Source organism: Leopardus geoffroyi, chromosome B3, assembly GCF_018350155.1.
Source record: "Leopardus geoffroyi isolate Oge1 chromosome B3, O.geoffroyi_Oge1_pat1.0, whole genome shotgun sequence".
Lineage (NCBI taxonomy): Eukaryota > Metazoa > Chordata > Mammalia > Carnivora > Felidae > Leopardus > Leopardus geoffroyi.
In genome coordinates this window covers 124,946,471-124,965,352 of record NC_059337.1, presented here as the reverse complement: position 1 = coordinate 124,965,352, position 18,882 = coordinate 124,946,471, and the positions used below count along the sequence as shown (strand labels likewise).

Genomic DNA, 18,882 nt, shown 5'->3' with positions numbered 1-18,882 from the left:
AGTTAAAGAGTTCTTTTTTGTTCTGCAATACTTCAAATAATCTTAATATGCCAAGAGACATTTTAAGGCTCAGAGAGATGGATGTAATAAGCTATGTTTTCCTAATATTTTTGGTCACAGAAATGCTTTTATGATAGTATATCTAAAAGGATTAACAGATCATTGTGCACACTTCATTGGAAACCCTGTTTTAGGAAGATAACACTTGTTGTAAGACTGGATTGAAGGAGTAACTGACATAAGGAAGATTGTTTGGAAAGCTGATAGAATAGCCACAGGGGAGGTAATAAGAACCTGAACTGGGGCTAAGTGGGATTGTGAAATTTTTCAGAGGCAGTATCACAAATCTGTCAACAGATTATTCTATGTTTGATAGAGGGGTTTGGGGGGTTATTAAAAGAAAAAACTTGAAAAGTTTAATGTCTTAGAGCAAGGGAAGCTGCTGATGTCCTCTGAGGCAAAACCCCCAAAATAGATTTAGGTTTAAGGAGAAAAAAAATACATTTGAGAGACTTAAAGAGAAAACAATTTTATAATTCCTAAATATTGGGGTATTTTCTAGGTATCTTTTTGTTATTGACCTAGTTTAATTTCATTGTGGTCAGAAATTATATTTTGTATGATTTAAAATTTTAAAAATTTGGGGTGCTTGAGTGGCTCAGTCAGTTAAGCATCCAACTTTGGCTCACATCATGATCTCATGGCCTGTGAGTTCCAGCCCCGTGTCAGGCTCTGCACTGGCAGCTCAGAGCCTGGACCCTGCTTTGGGTTCTGTGTCGCCCTCTCTCTCTCTCTCTCTCTACCCCTCCCTACTCATGCTCTCTCTCTGTCTCTCAAAAATGAATAAACGTTAAACAAAAATAAATAAAATAAAATAAAATTTTAAAAATTTGTTGAAATTCATTTTCAGATACAGAATATAGCCTATCGTGGTGAATGTTCCATATTACTAGAAAATAATGTGTGCTATTCTGTTGTGGAATGAAAGATCCTATAAATATCAATTTGATGAATTTAGTTGATAGTGTTGTTCAGGTCTTCTATATCCTCACTGATTTTCTATTGTTTTATGAATTACTAAGAGAAGAGCTTGGAAATATCCAACAAGAATTGTAGATTTGACATTTTCTTTTAGTTTTGTTTTCTGTATTTTAAAGTTCTGCTTTTGGGTGCAATAATATTTACAGTTGTTGTTTCATTATGAAATGTCCTTGTATATACCTAGGAGCATTCTCTGTGCTGAGGTCTTTCTGATATGACAGCCACTCTCGTTTTTATTTTAAGTTTATTTACTTATTTATTATGAGAGAGGAGGTGGGGCAGAGAGAGAGAGAGGGAGAAAGAGAATCCCAGGGAGGCTCTGTGCTATTAGTATGGAGCCCAAAGTAGGGCTTGAACCCATGAGCTGTGATATCATGACCTGAGCCAAAACCAAGAGTTGGACACTTAACTGACTGAGCCACCCAGGCGCCCCACTCTCAGTTTCTTCTGACTTCTGTCTGCATGGCATATCTTTTCTCAACCTTTTACTATTCGCCTGTCTATATCATTATAGGTAAAGTGGATTCTTACAGATAAAATGTAGTTGTGTCTTGCTTTTTAAAAAAATACAGTCTAACAATCTTTGCCTTTTAATTGGGGTGTTAGACAATATATTAATGCAACTACTGACATGCTTAGATTTGACATGCTGCTTCTCCTCCACTTGCCTCATGTATTCTTAGTTCCCCCTTTCCTCTTTTTCTACGTTTGTTGATTCAATTTTATTTTCATGATGGGCTGATTAGCTATACCTCTTTTACAGTTTTTCAAAAGTGCTCCAGGGTTGGAATACATAACTTTCGTTTAAAATAGTCGATATTATATTAAACTATTTTCACATATCGCATAAGAAACTTTCAATCATATATTTTAATTTCCTCTCATACTTTGTGATATCGTTTCATACAGTTTACTTCTACATGTTATAAATCCAGCAAGACATTATTTTTGGTTTAGACAGTTAATTGTTGTTAAAGCAATTAAAATAAGAACAATGTACCTTTCTTATAGAGCCTCCGTTTAAAAAGCTATTTCTCTTGCTCTTAATTTGTCTTTGTAAGATCCTTATTTCTAAATGGTATCATGCTTCTTTCATGAAAGATTTTTCTTTAAAACTTTTTGAGTACACATCTAACGATGAAACAATGAAAAACAATGAAAAAGACTTTAAATTCCTTTCATCATTGAAAGATATTTTTGCTAAATACACAATTCTGGGCGTGCATTTTTTTGTTTGTTTTCTGACTGTTTTTTTTCCCCTTCCATCCTTTAAGTATGTAAGTCTAATACCTTTAGGCTTGTATAATTTCTGACAAAATATCTGGCGTAATTCATATCTTTGTTTCTCCTTATGCATATTCCTTTTGTCTATCTTCAAGATTTTCTCTTTACCTTGCTTTTCATCAGTTTGACTATGGTGTGTCTAGGTGTGTCTTTTCATGTCTATCCAGTGTGGAATTCTCTGAGCTTATCAGATCTGTGGTATGTTGTTTTTCATTAGTTTTAGAAAACTGTTAGCCATTGTCTCAATGTTTTTGATGTTTTATTCTTTCTCTCTTGGACTTCCGTAATCTTTATGTTAAACCATTGCTATTATCCCACAGTTTTTGAATGCTTTGTTTTAATCCTCCACTCTTGTTTTCTGTCTTTATATTGAAGTGTTTATGAGAAGGATGGTGTTCTTTTCATATGATGACATGGTCTGAATCTGTTTGTCACCTTAGTCTTTGTTCCACATGCCCATCTGCAAGGGGCCATAATAAGAAGGGAAACCCCTTATCACCTTGAACACTAGGTCTACATGCCACAAAAAATTTTATAATACAATTAAATTAAATTTTTTTTAGAATCTAATAAAGGAGAGACTGAACTAGCGTATATTAAAGGGATTTTACCAGGCTGGTTTTCTTTGCTTGTGGGGACTCACAGGCTGTTTGGTTCTTTCTTCAGAGTGACATAGTCTTGGGACAATTTAATCATGGGGTAATCAGCAGATACAGGAAGTGGCACACAAATCTCAATCTCAGTAAAATCTGATACATATATTTTGAGCTACTGCTATGGTGCTTATAGTTCGTGCTTGATTGAAACACCCTGTTAAATGAAGTAGAAATCCATCTGAAGTTGGTACTTCATAGGGATATTCCTTGTTAACTCAAAGCTGCCATAATAAACATAGAAGACAGACTGGAAAACACATGGATGAATTTCTTATGACTATCTTCAACTATCTTTGAGAAATTATCACAAAACTCTTGCAAAAGTTTAACAATTATAAGAGAAAATGTAAGAAATATGAAGAGTAGCCCCAGGCTGTTCAATCTAGTAATATGAGAAAAAAAAAAAAAAAGGACAGATAAATAATAAAAAGCATATGAAAAGGAGGAAATTTCCCACAGGTGAACACTTGAGTTTTTACCTTGCAAGCAATCATCATATCAAATTCAGGCAAAATAAAAAGAAACTGCACCTATTCTTAAACTCAACATATTTTAAATTTGGGGAAAAAAGGAAAAATTCTTGCAAACATTCAGGCAGAAGAAATAACTTGTTTATGAATTAAATTTCTTTTAAAATATTAAATGCTATGAGGCAGTCTTCACATTTTGAGGGGGAAAATTTGACTTAAAAATTTTATACTCAGTCAACGTATTTTTCACAATCATGGCATCAAAAATAAATTTTCAGAAATTTAATTTTGTTTTTTAAAGGTAAATTCTTTAAAATCTTTGAAGAAAAGATAAATCTATGCTCTGAAACAAAGCTTAGTACAAGATGGACCTCTTCTCAATTTGTTTTACAAAGCCAGACTGAGCTGATAAGAAAATATATATATATTGTTTTCTTGGTAGATGCAAAAAATTTGGTAAAATGCAGCACCTCTTGACCTGAAAAATAAGAGCTTTAGTAACCTATGGCAGGGGAAAACTTGCTTAAAATACTAAAATTATCAGTCTGAAATAAATAGAAAATGTAATTTTTAAAAGTGAAAGACTAGAATAATGTCAAAATCAGGAATAAAGTAAATATATCAGTTATTACCACTTATTATTGCTTTTTAACAGATGGAATAAGATAAGTCAATGAGTTATAAATATTAGAAAGGAGGAGACAATTACTATTTGAAGATCATATAGAAAGCTAAATCAACTTAAGTGCTAATTAGAACTAGCAAGACAATGAAATAAGGTATCCTTCTAAAACTTAAACAATAAGAATTAGTAGATTTCCTACATGTTTATATTTTAAAATGTGAAAACAATAGAAATGATTTCTCAACAGTCACAAAATTTGAAAATACCTAAGAATAAGGTTATCACGAAGTATATATAGTTGACAGAAAATTCATAAGCTTTACTAAGCAACCTAAAAGAAGACTAATAAAAATCGAATCCCTTTTTGAAGGATTTAATTACATAAGTAATTGTTTATAATATTTCCTTGAAATTGGCAATACCCAGAGCTTTATTTTTTTTTTAAGTTTATTTATTTATTTTGAGATATAGAGAGAGAACCGGCAGAGAGAAAGGGAGACAGAGGATCTGACGCGGACCCTGTGCTGACAGCAAGGAGCCCAATATGGGGCTCAAACTCATGAACCATGAGATCATGACTAGAGCTGAGTCAGATGCTTAATTGACTGAGTCACCCATGGGCCTCAACCCAGAGCTTGACATACAGCATAAATTCAATTTTTTTTTTTTAATTCACTTAGGAAATAAATTGAAGTAGACCTACTAAATGTTAACAGTGGCTATCTCTGTATAATAGAAGGTGGACTGATTTATTGTTTGTGTGATTTTTTTTCTTCAACATGAAGAAATGAATAAACATTTTTAAAATTCAGAATAAATAAAAAATTATATACTTTTAAAAGGTAATAACATCATAGCATTATGGATATGAAACATGTAGGAGTTAAATCAGTGTTTGTCAAAGTATAATCTGCAGTCATCTCATCAGATTTCACCTGGACTATTTGTTTAAAAATTCTGACTCTTGGATCTCATGTCACACCCACCTAATTAGGCTACCTTGGTGAGAGCTCAGGAACTTATATTGTAAACAAGCACTCTAAGTGGTTCTTTTGCACACTAGAATTTGAGAACAACCAGGGTAAAGGGCTTGCTCAGCTTATGCAGAGGGAAAACATTTTGTAGAGCAGAGGATAGAATAAAGTTGTAAGACTTCTGCGGTCTGGAATGAGTTTAGATGCAACGCTGGAAGTCACCTGGAGGGTGAAGTGAGTCTCACCAGTTACTAAGTCATTTCTCTTCATACTTGGCAAAATTCTCGCCCAGGTGCTCATGAGCTGGAGAGAAATTCTTACAGTCTTATTAGCTCTCATTGTTCTCTAAACTCAGTAAATTCCACTTTCTGGGATGGAAGCACAGCCTGTCATCTTCACCACTCTATCCCCAGCGCCTAGCATGGTGCCAGGAAATTATAGATGCACAGTCAATACAGTAAAACCTTGGTTTGTAAGCATAATTCATTCCAGAAACATGCTTGTAATCCAAAACGCTCGTACATCAAAGTGAATTTCAAGAACCATTGGCTCAGTTGTGATCATGTGACATTCAGCATCACATACTACTTGTATTGCAAGACATTGCTCATTTATCAAGTTAAAATGTATTAGAAATGTTTGCTTGTCTTATAGAACACTCACAGAACAAGTTACTCACAATCCAAGGTTTTACTTTTGTTTAAGGAATGAAAATTGGTCTGCCAGGTGTATTTGAAACCTGGTGCTCTAAGGAAACCACCCAGGACTCAGGCCTATGTCATTTACTTCTCCTCCTCTACCCACCTCTTATCCTTACAACCTGATGGCAAACCCAAGATTTGAGAAGTCAAAGTTGCTCATTGTTAGGAAATTCTGGGGCTCTTATATCTTAGAGATATGTGAGAAATTGTTGAAGTTTGAGGTTTACAGTTCTCTGGTTTTGGTTTCAGTACCTAAGAACACTCTTTATTTCCTGGAAAACAGGAGATTAATGAATTCTTTATGTCCTAATAGCATACATGGTTCTGTGTAAAGAGAAGAAAGTTCTTGTATTAGTACTCTTCAGAGAAACAGAACCAGTAAGATACATGTATAGCTGTATGTATATAGATAAATAAATATATTTATTTTGAGGAGATGGCTTGGCTCACAGATTATGGAGGTGAAATCTCCATATGTACCATATGTACCATCTACAAGCTGGAGACACAAGAAAACCCGTAGTATAATCTAATTTGAGGCCTGAGAACTGGGGAAGCTAAGGGTATAAATCCTAGTCAGAGTGGCAGAAAATAGGAGATGAGATGTCCCAATTTAGGCTGGCAGAAAGCAAAAAGGGAATATTACCTCTTCCTTCACCTTTTTTTTTTTTTTTTTTTTTTTTTTTTAATCCAGGCCCTTGATGGTTTGGATGATGCCTATTTGAGAGGGTAATCTGCTTTACTGAGTCTATGATTCAAATGCTAATCTCCTCAGGAAACACCCTCACAGACACACCCAGAAATAAAGTTTATTTTGGGAACCTCATGACTAGTTGATCTGACACATAAAATTAACCATTACAATGCATTTCTTTTGGTAGGAATAGATGCTAAAAATACCTGTTGTAAAGGTGCAGTGATATTCCTTGTGAAGTGCCTGAGTTGCCTCTTAACTTGAATATATTTTGTCTTAGTTTCCTACGGCTGCTGTAACAAATTACTACAAATTTAGTGGCTTAAAACACATATTTCTTATAGTTCTGCAGGTTCGAAGTATGACACGGGTGTGATTGGGCTAAAATCAAGATGTTGCCATAACTGTATTTCTTTTGGGCTCTAAGGGGCAGTCTGTTTCTTGACTTTTTCAGCTTCTAGAGAGTGTTTCATGTTCCTTAGCTTGTGGTCCCTTCCTCTATCTTCAGAGCTGTTACTGACTCCATCCAGTCCCTGGGCTCTCTAAGTAATGGAGCCAAATGGGGCTAAATGGGAGTTTCCATGCAAGGCTTATGCTCCATCACAAGGGAAACAGCACAAGGAAAGGGTCCTTCAGGCTGATTCTCAGAACAAAGGCCAGGAAACATTTTTTTTAAAGAGGCTAAAGCAGGAAAGGAGTGACATCTAAACATGTAGGGGTTGGGAGAGATACAGGAAGTTGGGCCCACAGTCAGAGTGGATAGAACATGTGCATGTCTCTTTAGCATGTTAAATCTCCACCCTGGGGTATGAATTTTAGTATTATAATGAGAGAAAAAGTGGGTGAAAGGTCAGCACTGGGGTCTACTTTGGTGTAGACAGGTTAGGTTTGGTCTTCACCAGTCTTTGTAGTGAATCCTTCCTTTGGTAAACATCCTGCTTCTGCATCCTGTAAGACATGCTACTCAACAGGCATAGGGTTTCAGCCAACAAGTAAAGCTGGATTTCATGGTCACAGTTGAGGGAACCCAAGTGCAGTCCCTGCTCTGTCTCAAAGCCAGCAAACTGCATCTCTCTGGCCATTCTTCTGTATTCATATCTCTCTTTCTGATTCTAAAGCCAATTGACAAAGGTTTTCCTGTTTTAAATGCCCAGGTGATTAATTGGGCCCACCTGAATAACCTAGGATAATTTTATCATCCGAAGGTCCTTAACCTTAATCACATCTGAAGGTCCCTTTTGCTATGTAATTTACAAATTCACAGGTTCTAGGGATGAATATGTGGACGTATATTGCGGATTCATTATTCCACCTACCACAGACCCCGTAAGACACCTACGTTTTAGGAATGTTTGGGGATATGGGTGAGTGAAGAAATGCTTCTTTTTCCATAACAGAGTACCTTTGTCCTGCAACTAAATCAGACAAATGTTCATACTGCAAATGCCAGAGGTTGCAAAGAATTTACTGCATAGAGAGGAAAAGGACTGAAGGCTTTATTTATAAACATGATGCTTCATTTGGCCTAAAAAAGTTGAACTGAGATTCTGTTCTTGCTGTGAGGAGTTGACAGAGAAATAACTGTTTTAATGTAAACCAGTGTGCTCTTTACTTCAGTTGCAGAATCTGTACCTAATTCTCAACTAGAGTTATAGTATTTGAGTTGATGTTATTTGAAGTTATGGACATTTGGACCATCAGGGATTGGAAACTTGAGATTCTGGAGTTAGACATTATCTATCATTGGAAATAAATTACTTCTGGCTGTATTTGTTTTTTAAAAAAGAAGGCAAGAAAAGATCTCTGACTGCAATATTATTGATATATATTAATGATGATCCTAAGATAAACCAAATATATAAGACTCTGAACAAGATTGCTGGAATTTAATTAAGACACAGTAAGGGGTTCAGTTGGTATATTTATACACTGTCAGTTATTTGCAGAAGAACATTAATAATCTGAGAAGAGTGTGACCTATATTTGTCTGAGTATGTAAATAATAAAGTCCTTTTGCCAAAAGTTAAAGCTGTTTATAGCCTGTGGAGAATTTCATAGTAACTATTTTTATCCTGTCATTTCTGTGTATCTTATGTAAACATCACTCGAAGAGGATTATCTGCAAGCAGGAATTAGTTAGCATTAAAAATAAGATGTACTCATCAAGCTTTCAACACAGATACCATTTTCCAAATTGACATGCTGTCAGAGGACTTCATGACTGCAAAGATATCATAATGAGAAAAAGGGGGCACATGCCTAAGTGATCCAAGTGTTCTTGCTTTCTACACAAATCTCTCTTGACAAGTGGAATGAATTCCCATGTATACTCCCAGGATGTGTCTGTGTGTGTGTTGTGTGTCTCTTTCTACCAATGATCAGCTGGTTTAACTATAAATCACTGAGAATGTTCTTTTATGTTCCTGAATCGTTAGATAGTGGAGCCAGCTGTTGATATGATTACCCATCCATGATACTAGTCAATATCCGGGAACATAAAAAGCAGGAACAAAGGGGTCCTGGATGTGTTTGTTGCCTACCAACATCCTGATTTCTGCCTCCTAAGTTTGGGAGTGAAAGGCCATCTAGTGTGGTGGTTAAGAGTGAGGTTCCAGGTTAAGAAACCTAGTTGAAGATCCAGACTGCCACTTTTCAGTTGTGTGATATTGGGAAAGTCATGTAATTTTAAAGGACCTCAGTTTCCTCATCTATAAATACAGAGATAAAAATGCTACCTATTTCATAAGACTGTTCAGAGAAGTCACTTTACATATGTAGAATGCTCAGAACAATACCTGACAAACTGAACACTGAGTATTGCCAAATTGCTATTCTTGTTTGAGGTCATTTTGCCAGCAAAACATTTTTATGAAGAGTTGTGCAAGTAACTTTTAAGGGAACTGAATTTTTTCCAGAAACATTTTTAGGACAGCAGCGTATTTGAAAGAAGGTATAGGATATGCTTTGAATAGTGAAAAAACGCTTCACTCTCAAGACACTAACATCTCCCATTCTTTCAGAGCAGGCCTGTATCTCCACAATATTTGATCAGCGGGTTATGTAATCAAGGAATATTCCTTACTTCTTTTATTTACATAAGTGATATAGGACTGGGACTAGGGTGAGGCTCTAGATTTAGGCATCAACCCCTTCCCAATTAGTGATATGTTAACACAATATTTAAGAAAAATAAAAATTAATGCAAGAAGTCCATGATGAACACAAAATAAAAATTTAAATAACAGGATCAGCATTTCTGATTTTCCCTTTTGCCTCAACCTCAGTATGGCTTGTCATGGCACTGAGTAATGTACTCATATGTTCCATATAAAACTATTCAGGAATATATGTAAGATCAATGGTTAACATTAATGAATGACTGTTCTAGACATTATGCTAAGTGATTTGTGTTTTTTTTTTTCTTTTCAAAATTTTTATTTATTCTGAGAGAGAAATAAGGTGAGCAAGGGAAGGAGCAGAGAGAGAGGAGAAAGAGAATTCCAAGCAGGCTCTGTGCTGTCAGGTCTCGAATTCATGAACCTCGAGATCATGACCTGAACCAAAATTAAGAGTTGGACACTTGGGGTGCCTGGGTGGCTCAGTCAGTTGAGCCTCCAACTCTTGATTTAGACTTGGGTCATGATCTCACAATTTCTTGAGCTCGAGCCCCACATCTGGCTCTGCACTGACAACATGGAGCCTGCTTAGGATTCTGTCTCCCCTTTTCTCTGCACCTCCCCCACTCTTGCTGTCTCTTTCTCTCTCTAAATAAATAAATAATTAAAAAAATAAAATAATTGGATGCTTAACTGACTGAGCCACCCAGGTGGCCTATGCTAAGTGCTTTCAATGAAGTGATTGAATTAGTATAAATACTCCCATTTGTACATCATTAAATTCAAATTAAGTGACTCCTGCCAAGTCAAATCCTTTGTCAGTATCATATGTTTTACTTCTACATACATTGTAAAGTCCATTTTATATTATTATTAATTTTATTTTAAGCAATTATCTTCCAAAGAAAGGAATTTAAAAAATGCAAAAAATAATTTTTGTATTTAGTCACATATTACCATTTCTGGTACTCTTTGTTTTTGTGTAGGTTCATATTTCTGCCTGGTATCATTTTCCCTCTGTCTGAAAGATTACTAGTGATAGATTCTTAAAATTTTTGTGTGTCTGAAAAAGTTTTAAATTCACTTTCTTTTTTGATATATATTTTTCCTGAGTATAGAAATGTAGAATTCTTGGTTGAAAGTGTTTGGTTTTTATTTGTTTGTTTATTTATTAATTTGTTTCAGTACTTTTAAATCTGTCACTACATTGTCTTCTTGCTTCCATAGTTTCTCAGAGGAAGTCTGCTGTAATTATTATCTTCAGTTTTCTATATGTAATGTGTTTTCCAGTGAATGTTTTTAAGATTTTCTCTTTATTACTGGTTTCAGCAATTTAAATGTGATTTGCATTGGATTGGTTTTCTTCATGTTGGGGTGTGGTGAACTTATTGGATCTGTGAGTTTAAGTTTTTATTAAATTCAGAAAATTTTTGCCAATATTTTTTTCAAATATTTCCCCTCTCCATTTGCATGTTAGATCATTTGATATTGTCCCACATTTACAGTATGTTCATATTTTAGTCTTTTTTTTTCTCTTTGTTTTATTTTGGATATTTTCTATTGCTCTATCTCTAAGTTTACTGATGTTTTCTTCTTCAATGTCTAATCTATTTTCAATCCCATTCAGTGCATTTTTTTCATGTCAGATATGGTTTGATTTGTGTTTTTTGCATACTCCATTTCTCTCTTCATCATGATCTTATTTTCTCCCTCTACCTTCTTGAAAACTTTTTTAGTTTTAATATCCTTGTCTACAAGTGTTGTCATATTTTAATTTCTGGACCTATTTCTATAGATTGATTTTTCTCTTAAAAATGTGTCAGAGTTTCCCCTTTATTTGCATGCCTGTAATTTTTGATCGGATGCTAACATTGTGAACCATATGTACTTGAATGATGAATTTTGTTTTATTTGTTAAGTACTATTTGGCTTTATTCTAGGTTACAATTAAATTTATTGTTTCAGTTTGATCCTTTTAAGCCTTGTTTTTAAGTTTCATTAGGACAGATCCAAAGGCAGCCTTCATTCTAAGACTAATTTAGCCCAACTTCTAAGGAAATGCCATACTGAGGACTCTACTCAATACCCCGGGTATAAGGAGATTTTCCTACTCAGTATGGTTGGAACAGAACTATTCTCAGTCCTGTGTGAGTTTCAGGAATTGTTCACTTATTCTTCTCTTACCCTTGGATAGTTTCCTCTCACACACATGATCGTCAGTATTTAGCCAAAAACTGAGGTCATCCCCTCTTCAGATTTCTGGGTGCTGCTCTCTGGGTAACCCCCTCTCTAGTACTCTGCCCTACTAATTCTAGCTTTTTTAGCCTCCTTGAGTTCCAATCTCTTGTCTTCTCAATTCAGAAAGACTTCCGGTTCTATTTGGGATCCCTTTTCTGTATTGCAACCTGGAAACACTGCACACAGTAGGCAGGGGCAATCATAGAGATCATTTTATTTGTCTCATTTTTCTCAAGGATCACTGGCCTGAGTTGCCAGTTGTCAAAAATTTGAATAGCGTTGTTTCATTACCCCCCCACCCCACCCCCCACCCCCCGCTCTGACCTCCCTGGTTTTCTTATTTGAGGTAGGAGGATAAATCTGGTCTGTTACTTCAACATGACTGGCTGGGATTAGAAGTCCTCTGAAGGATAACTATTTAAAAGTTAAGGACATTTCATGTATTATGTAATCATCACAATCCTTACATTCTCATAGATTAAAAGACTGAGGGTCAAACAAGTGAAATTATGCTGAAGAATGATATAGCATAGAGGTTAAGAACATGGCTGAACAGCTAGCACCCTGAGTTCAAGTAGTAGCTTTTCACTAACTAGCCATTTGAAACTCTCTTTCTGTTTCAACATCAATAAAATAATATCATCTAATTCATACAGCTATTATATAGACTATACTTAACATGTCAGGTGCTAATATCCGTTCCTGGAAAATACTAATTTCTCAGTAAATGTTATTATTTTCAAAGTCACATGGCCTGTGGTGGAGCTGGGTCTAAAATGGGGCCTCTAGGGGTGCGTGGGTGGCTCAGTGGGTTGAGCGTCCGACTTCGGCTCAGGTCATGATCTCATGGTCTGTGAGTTCGAGCCCCGCATCGGGCTCTGTGCTGACAGCTCAGAGCCTGGAGCCTGTTTTGGATTCTGTGTCTCCTTCTCTCTTTGACCCTCCCCCATTCATGCTCTGTCTCTCTGTCTCAAAAATAAATAAACGTTAAAAAATTTTTTTTTAAATAAATAAAATGGGGTCTCTATTGCTCATTCAATTCTTGTGATTTCCTCTAATTCATGCTACTTCTGAAGAGTGAGGCTTATGAATGTGCTGTTATCAAAACAACTGGTGGAATCTGGTAAGCAAGTCTTAATAGACTTTCATTAACATCTGTGCATTGAAGATAGGTTCCCAAGTATTCAAACACTAAAACTAGTCATTTATAATGTAAAGTTACCCCCAGTGACACAAGTCAATTTAGGGTCAGTGACTTCAGTATGGGAATATAAAAATTAAAGCTGGGAGGTCCTAGCTATCCCTGCTACCAAGAGGAGGCCAGTATTTTGGTAACCTGCAAGCAAATGGTACAAATATCTTTGATGCATCATTTTCTTCTTTCCTTTTCCATATCAGGCCACTCTTTTGCCATATACCCACACTGTACTAATTCAACTAATGTCACACAGAAATATTTTGGATGGTGCCCTTGCCTGTATGGCAATGCCTATGGGGCTAGGTTGCTTCTGTAATTTCCTTTTGGGTTCAAAAATGTATGAAGGACTATTTCAATGGAAAAATTAATCTCTTTCATCATCACAGAGGTGTGTTTCTGCTTTGACATCTTGAGAACACAGAGATAAAGACATTGGATCTTTTTCTTCTATTCAAAGAAGAGAGGGGCACATGGGTGGCTCAGTTGGTTAAGCATCAGACTTGGCTCAGGTCATGATCTCTTAGTGAGTTCGAGCCCAATGTCAGGCTCTGTGCTGACAGCTCAGAGCCTGGAGCCTGCTTCAGATTCTGTGTCTCCCTCTCTCTCTGCCTCTCCCCCATTCACGTTCTGTCTCTGTTTCAAAAATAAATAAACATTAAAAAAATACAAAGAGAGAAGGAGAGAAAGAAGACAGAGGATGTAGGAGAAAGAAAGAGCAAATAAGCCATGGAATAAAATGACATATTGAATAGAAACTTCCATTATATCTAAATGTTTATGAGAAACAGAAAATATTTAGGGTATCTCAAAGTTATTTTACCTTAAACTTATTGGATAAGACTAAGCTTACTAGTAAACTCAGTGTTGGAAACTCCTGTAAAAGCCTCCAATGTCCTAAAGAAGATAAATAATTAGAGGACTGATGAGCTGCCACCCTTCCCTTTTCACCAGCTGATCTGTATTGTTAATCTATTAAAAAGATATCTGTTGGGGCGCCTGGGTGGCTCAGTCGGTTAAATGTCGAACTTTGGCTCAGGTCATGATTTCCTGGTTCATGAGTTTGAGCCCCATGTCAGGCTCTGTGCTGACATTTCAGAGCCTGGAGACTCCTTTGGATTCTCATTCTCTCTCTCTCTCTCTCTCTCTCTGCCCCACTCCCACTTGAGCTGTCTCTATCTCTCTCAAAAATAAACATTTTTTAAAATTTAAAGAAAGATATTTGTTCTTTTCTGACCAACTCAGCCTTCTTTCCTCAAAATTCGTCTCAATTGATGTGGTTTCCTATCAAAAGGATTATTCTTTTAAGGCTAATCTGTGTTTTTTTTTTGTTTTGTTTTTTTACAATCTGGGGTCACTTCAGGCCTTTAAGGTTTTAGTGGGTTTAGTTTTTTTTTAAAATTTATGCATTTCTTTTGTGTCTCTGTCACTTCCCTTTATGAGTCCATCTGAATGGAATTTCTTCACTTTAATTATAAGTCACTAGTGTCCTTCACAACTTGCTCCCCAAGCGATGAGAAGCAGCTGGTCCTTCCATGAGGTAGGGAAGCACTGAGATGGCCTCTTCCCTCTATGCTGAGAAGTCCTGTTAGGAATGTACCATGTTTAAATGTAAGTTCCTTTGTTTGTTTATCTACAATTTCATGACTGACCTTAGCTAAGTGGAACCTGATGAAAGAGAAGGGAAATTCTCATCACCATCCATTCTTTTGTTTTCTTGGCCCACTGAGTACATTTTCCCAAGTTTCTGGCATTTCATTTAAAAATTTATTTGGAACAATTTTTCTGTTGCATATTTAAAAACAAATGCATTATAAGTTCATTTGGGTTTTGCAAACAAACTTTGCAAAATGGTTAACTTTATAAGAAAAATCACTTTGTGTTCTTAAAACTATTTTTTCTTTTAGAATGGTGGAAATGGTGGTTTTGTAAGCAATCAAATCTGTAATCTTGAATGAAAATTGTACTCCACAAGGATCAGTGGACGATGAGGGGTCTTCTACTGGAACTTGGTACTTTATTAGCCTTTTAGCCTTGATTGTTTTAATTCCCTGGTGACCCATTTGGAAGTGAAGTAATTCATTTTCCATGCACCAATCTATTCTTGAGCAGATGGAAGCCACCAAACAAATTGAAGCAAAATGTCAAGTTATGTAGTGTTACCCCCATCACTTCTGAGAACATGACATGCTGCATCCAGTTGTTGCCCCAATCTCAAGGGTGTGCTTCTCTACACATTTGAAGTAGTTGTCATTAAATGATAAGTATCATTATATAGACCCATGACTGGTTAAAGCTTGGAGTACATTCTAGAGGAAGAGTTTACTGCGTTTCCACAGTTTTCCTTATAGGGCACATCTTGGTTTTATAGAAGGGTATAACACAGAGGAAGTTTGGGTAAATAGATGCAGAAAATAAAATCCCTTAAAATTGTAGGTTTTAATCTGATAAAGTTGCAATGTTGAATGTCTATTTATTTCCTACTGATGTTTTGCATTGATTTAGGATAGTGGTAGGAGGAGCCTCACAGTACCCAAATGCCCAACTTTATGTAGTGTTTACAACAGCAATGTACAACCTTGTTTGGATATTGGAATGCATGTGTGGACCTGGAAAAAAAAAAGTGCAAATATCTAAGCTCTGCCCAAGACCTACTGAAAACAAATTAGGTGGAGGTCAGACCTGGATATCTGATTTCTTTCAAAAGTTCCACAAGTGTTTCTGATTGAGAACAGTGCACTCAAAAAAATTTTTTTTCAGTTGTTATCTTGGGAAGCTTTACCTTTCTATCCATACACTACAGAATTATCAGAAAAGTTCAAATAACAGTCCATTTCAAAGATTCTGGACTATCTAGATAGCTTTTTAGAAATAGAAAGTTCTTAAAACTCTAGTTTGAGAATGACATGTTATATAGTAAGAACATCTCTTTCTTTAATCCTTTTACTAAAAACACAAACAAACAAACAAAAACCACTCACTACCATCTGTCTTTATTGAGGATCTTCTCTGTCAAGCACCATGCTGGCTCTTTACATTTAATGTCTCATTCAATATTTACATTTATCCTAGACTAAACGTAACTGTGTCCACCATAGAGATAAGACACTTTGGGCAAAGACACATAGCAAAAGCCAGAATTTAAATTAATGATGATCTGATTTCAAAACTTGTTCTTTTTTTTTTTTTTTTTTTTTACCAGCCACTCTCTCTCCTCATTTCTTTTCACCTTCCTCACCCTTTTCCTTTCAGCTCCTATGTCCTTTAATTCTTGTTTTCTTTACCTTTCCATGCTATAATATCTGGAAAATGAGAGAGAAGGGTGCATATGTCTCACTAAAATTCTTGGTAACAGAGATTGTCTCAGTAATTCTTGTAAACATTTCCACTTGGAGAAGTTCTCACAGTCACTGATTTGACAAACCTCGGTCTGGTATCCTTTGACTAATGGAAATATTTATATTTTTTGACTGCTTCATTTTAAAGAATGTACTGGGATTTGCTCAAGAGAATATAAAAACCTGCTGTCCCTGTTTCCATTTCCCGACCCAGACATGACCCCAGTACATTAAAGCATCTGCTTTTGATTTCACATCTTTCTATCTTAAGGGCCATCTTTCTGAACTAGGGTTTAAAGTAGCTCAACAAGCAGCAAGTGTGAGATGAAGGCAATGAGGGAAGTGGTTCTGGTTGAAAAGCATAAATAACAGAACTATCTATGTAACCTGAACTTTGGTGTAGTCATCTACATTCATGGCCTCCCATTTACACTTGCCATGGGCCCTGGTGCATCTAGCTGCTCATCTGCCTGTGTTTCTCAAGTACTGCCAAAGAATTGCAATATGACTTACCCTTTCTCCTCTAATCCACTTATGTTTCTCTCTAGGTGGGGCATGGGGAAAGGGGTCTATGGCTTAAAACTACTATGCAAGGGGCACCTGGGTGGCTCAGTCAGTTAAGGGTCCGACTTCAGCTCAGGTCATGATCTCATAGTTCATGAGTTCGAGCCCTACCATCAGGCTCTGTGTTAACAGCTTGGATCCTGGAGCCTGCTTTGGATTCTGTGTCTCTCTCCCTGCCCCTCCCCCACTCAAGCACGTGCACGTGCTCTCTCACTCTCTCTCTCTCTTGCTCTCAAAAATAAACATTAAAAAATTTTAAAAACTATGCAAAATAAGACAGCTTAAAAACAAATATGAGTTATGGAGAAAAGCTTTGAACCTTTCTGACGTGGAGATGTAGATATTTACTTAAGTAAGATTCTGCATGATATTTTATAGTATTCATCTAGAAATTATAGAGGAAGCTATTTGTAGATTCAGGGAATGTGGAGGTAAACAACTTGATCAGTTTGAGAACTGAAGAAATTGACCAAGCTGGCAAGAATTCAATATCTCTGCCTAGTGAATATTCTGCACACAATTAGTTCATACTTAATAAATATGGGCTAGTAGAGTATGCAACCAAAGAAGACTAAAAGGAGGTAATACAGTTGATAACTCAAAGCCACAATGTGGTTATGTGGAGTCAGAAATGTCCATTTCTACCTTGGGCAAGTGACACATCATTCCTGAAACTGCTGCTTCTTTTGTAAAATGAGATTTATGATACATACAATGGAATATTATTCATCCATAAAAAAGAATGCAATCTTGCCATTTGCAATGATATGGATGGAGTTACAGAGCATTATGCTAAGTAAAATAAGTAAGAGAAAGACAAGTACCATGTTATTTCACATATGTGGAATTTAAGAAACAAAACAGATGAGCAAAAGGGAAAAAGAGAGAGAGGCAAACTAAGAAATAGACTCTTAATTACAGACAACAAAATGATAGTTACCAGAGGGGAGGTAAGAGGGGGGATGGGTTAAATAGATGGTGGAGATTAAGGAGTGCACTTGTGATGAGCACTGGGTGATTAAAATAAAAACTTAAAATAATAAAACAAAATGACGTCTATGATACCTACCTCACAGATTGTTATGAGGATCAACTGAAATGATACATGTGAAAGAACTTCAGAAATTATAGACTATGAATAATCAGGGAAGTATGAGAATCCCAAATCATAGATATGTAGTATGGATTCAATTAAAGCTTTGGTAGAGAGTCATGAAAGGGAAATTAATAGGAGTAAAGCTACACAGACTACATATGTTTGGACCTAAAAGTTAGTGCTGTTGTTGAAGACAAAAACTTTGGTTGAAGTAGATAATTGATTTAGAGAAAGGACCATGTCATGTTAATACTTACAGTTCTGGTTCCAGCAGGGTCTTCCCTGGAGTAGATGTTTAGTGCATGTTAGAAGGGATAGGTGAATTGATGAACAGATGGATGTGTGACTACATAGCTCTAGTTCATTTTTAGGTTCAGAAGTGGAGAAGCAGTTTTTAATATTCTCTTTAGCTCAGCCCAATATGGTTTTATAAGAAAACCAACATCATGACTTTTACTAAATATTTTTTTTTTAAGACTGCGGTGTTTACCTCATTTTCTAGAAAGACAGGTGATGACATGAAATACTGCTGAGAAAACAAGGCTTATACTTTGTGATTGTAAACCACATTTTCTGAATTAGTATTGCAGTCAGCCAATGAGACCAAGCTGACTGTTAAGTGATTTTTAAATCACATAAGAGGTATAAAGACTATGCCATCAGCCAGTTTTATCACATACCATAGAATGGTGCCTCCTGGCAATGGGAACCAATATACTTATAGGGCATTAGGGTAGAAATGAGGTAGCAGTCTTTGTTGGGGAGGCAGCTTTATACAGAATTGGGGCATTTATGATTGAGACATTTACACTAAGTTCCAAGACTTATTTGAACCTATCAGAATTTCAAAAGCACCAATGTGGTGTATCTCATGATTTGTGTTTTCATTT

At 36.0% G+C, this 18,882-nt stretch overlaps 1 long non-coding RNA gene across 1 annotated transcript in view; it reads right to left on the bottom strand.

Moving 5' to 3' along the window:
- The window catches only part of LOC123582320, a 51,885-nt gene that overhangs the window by 7,761 nt on the left and 25,242 nt on the right, over positions 1 to 18,882 (bottom strand). The window lies entirely within an intron of this gene.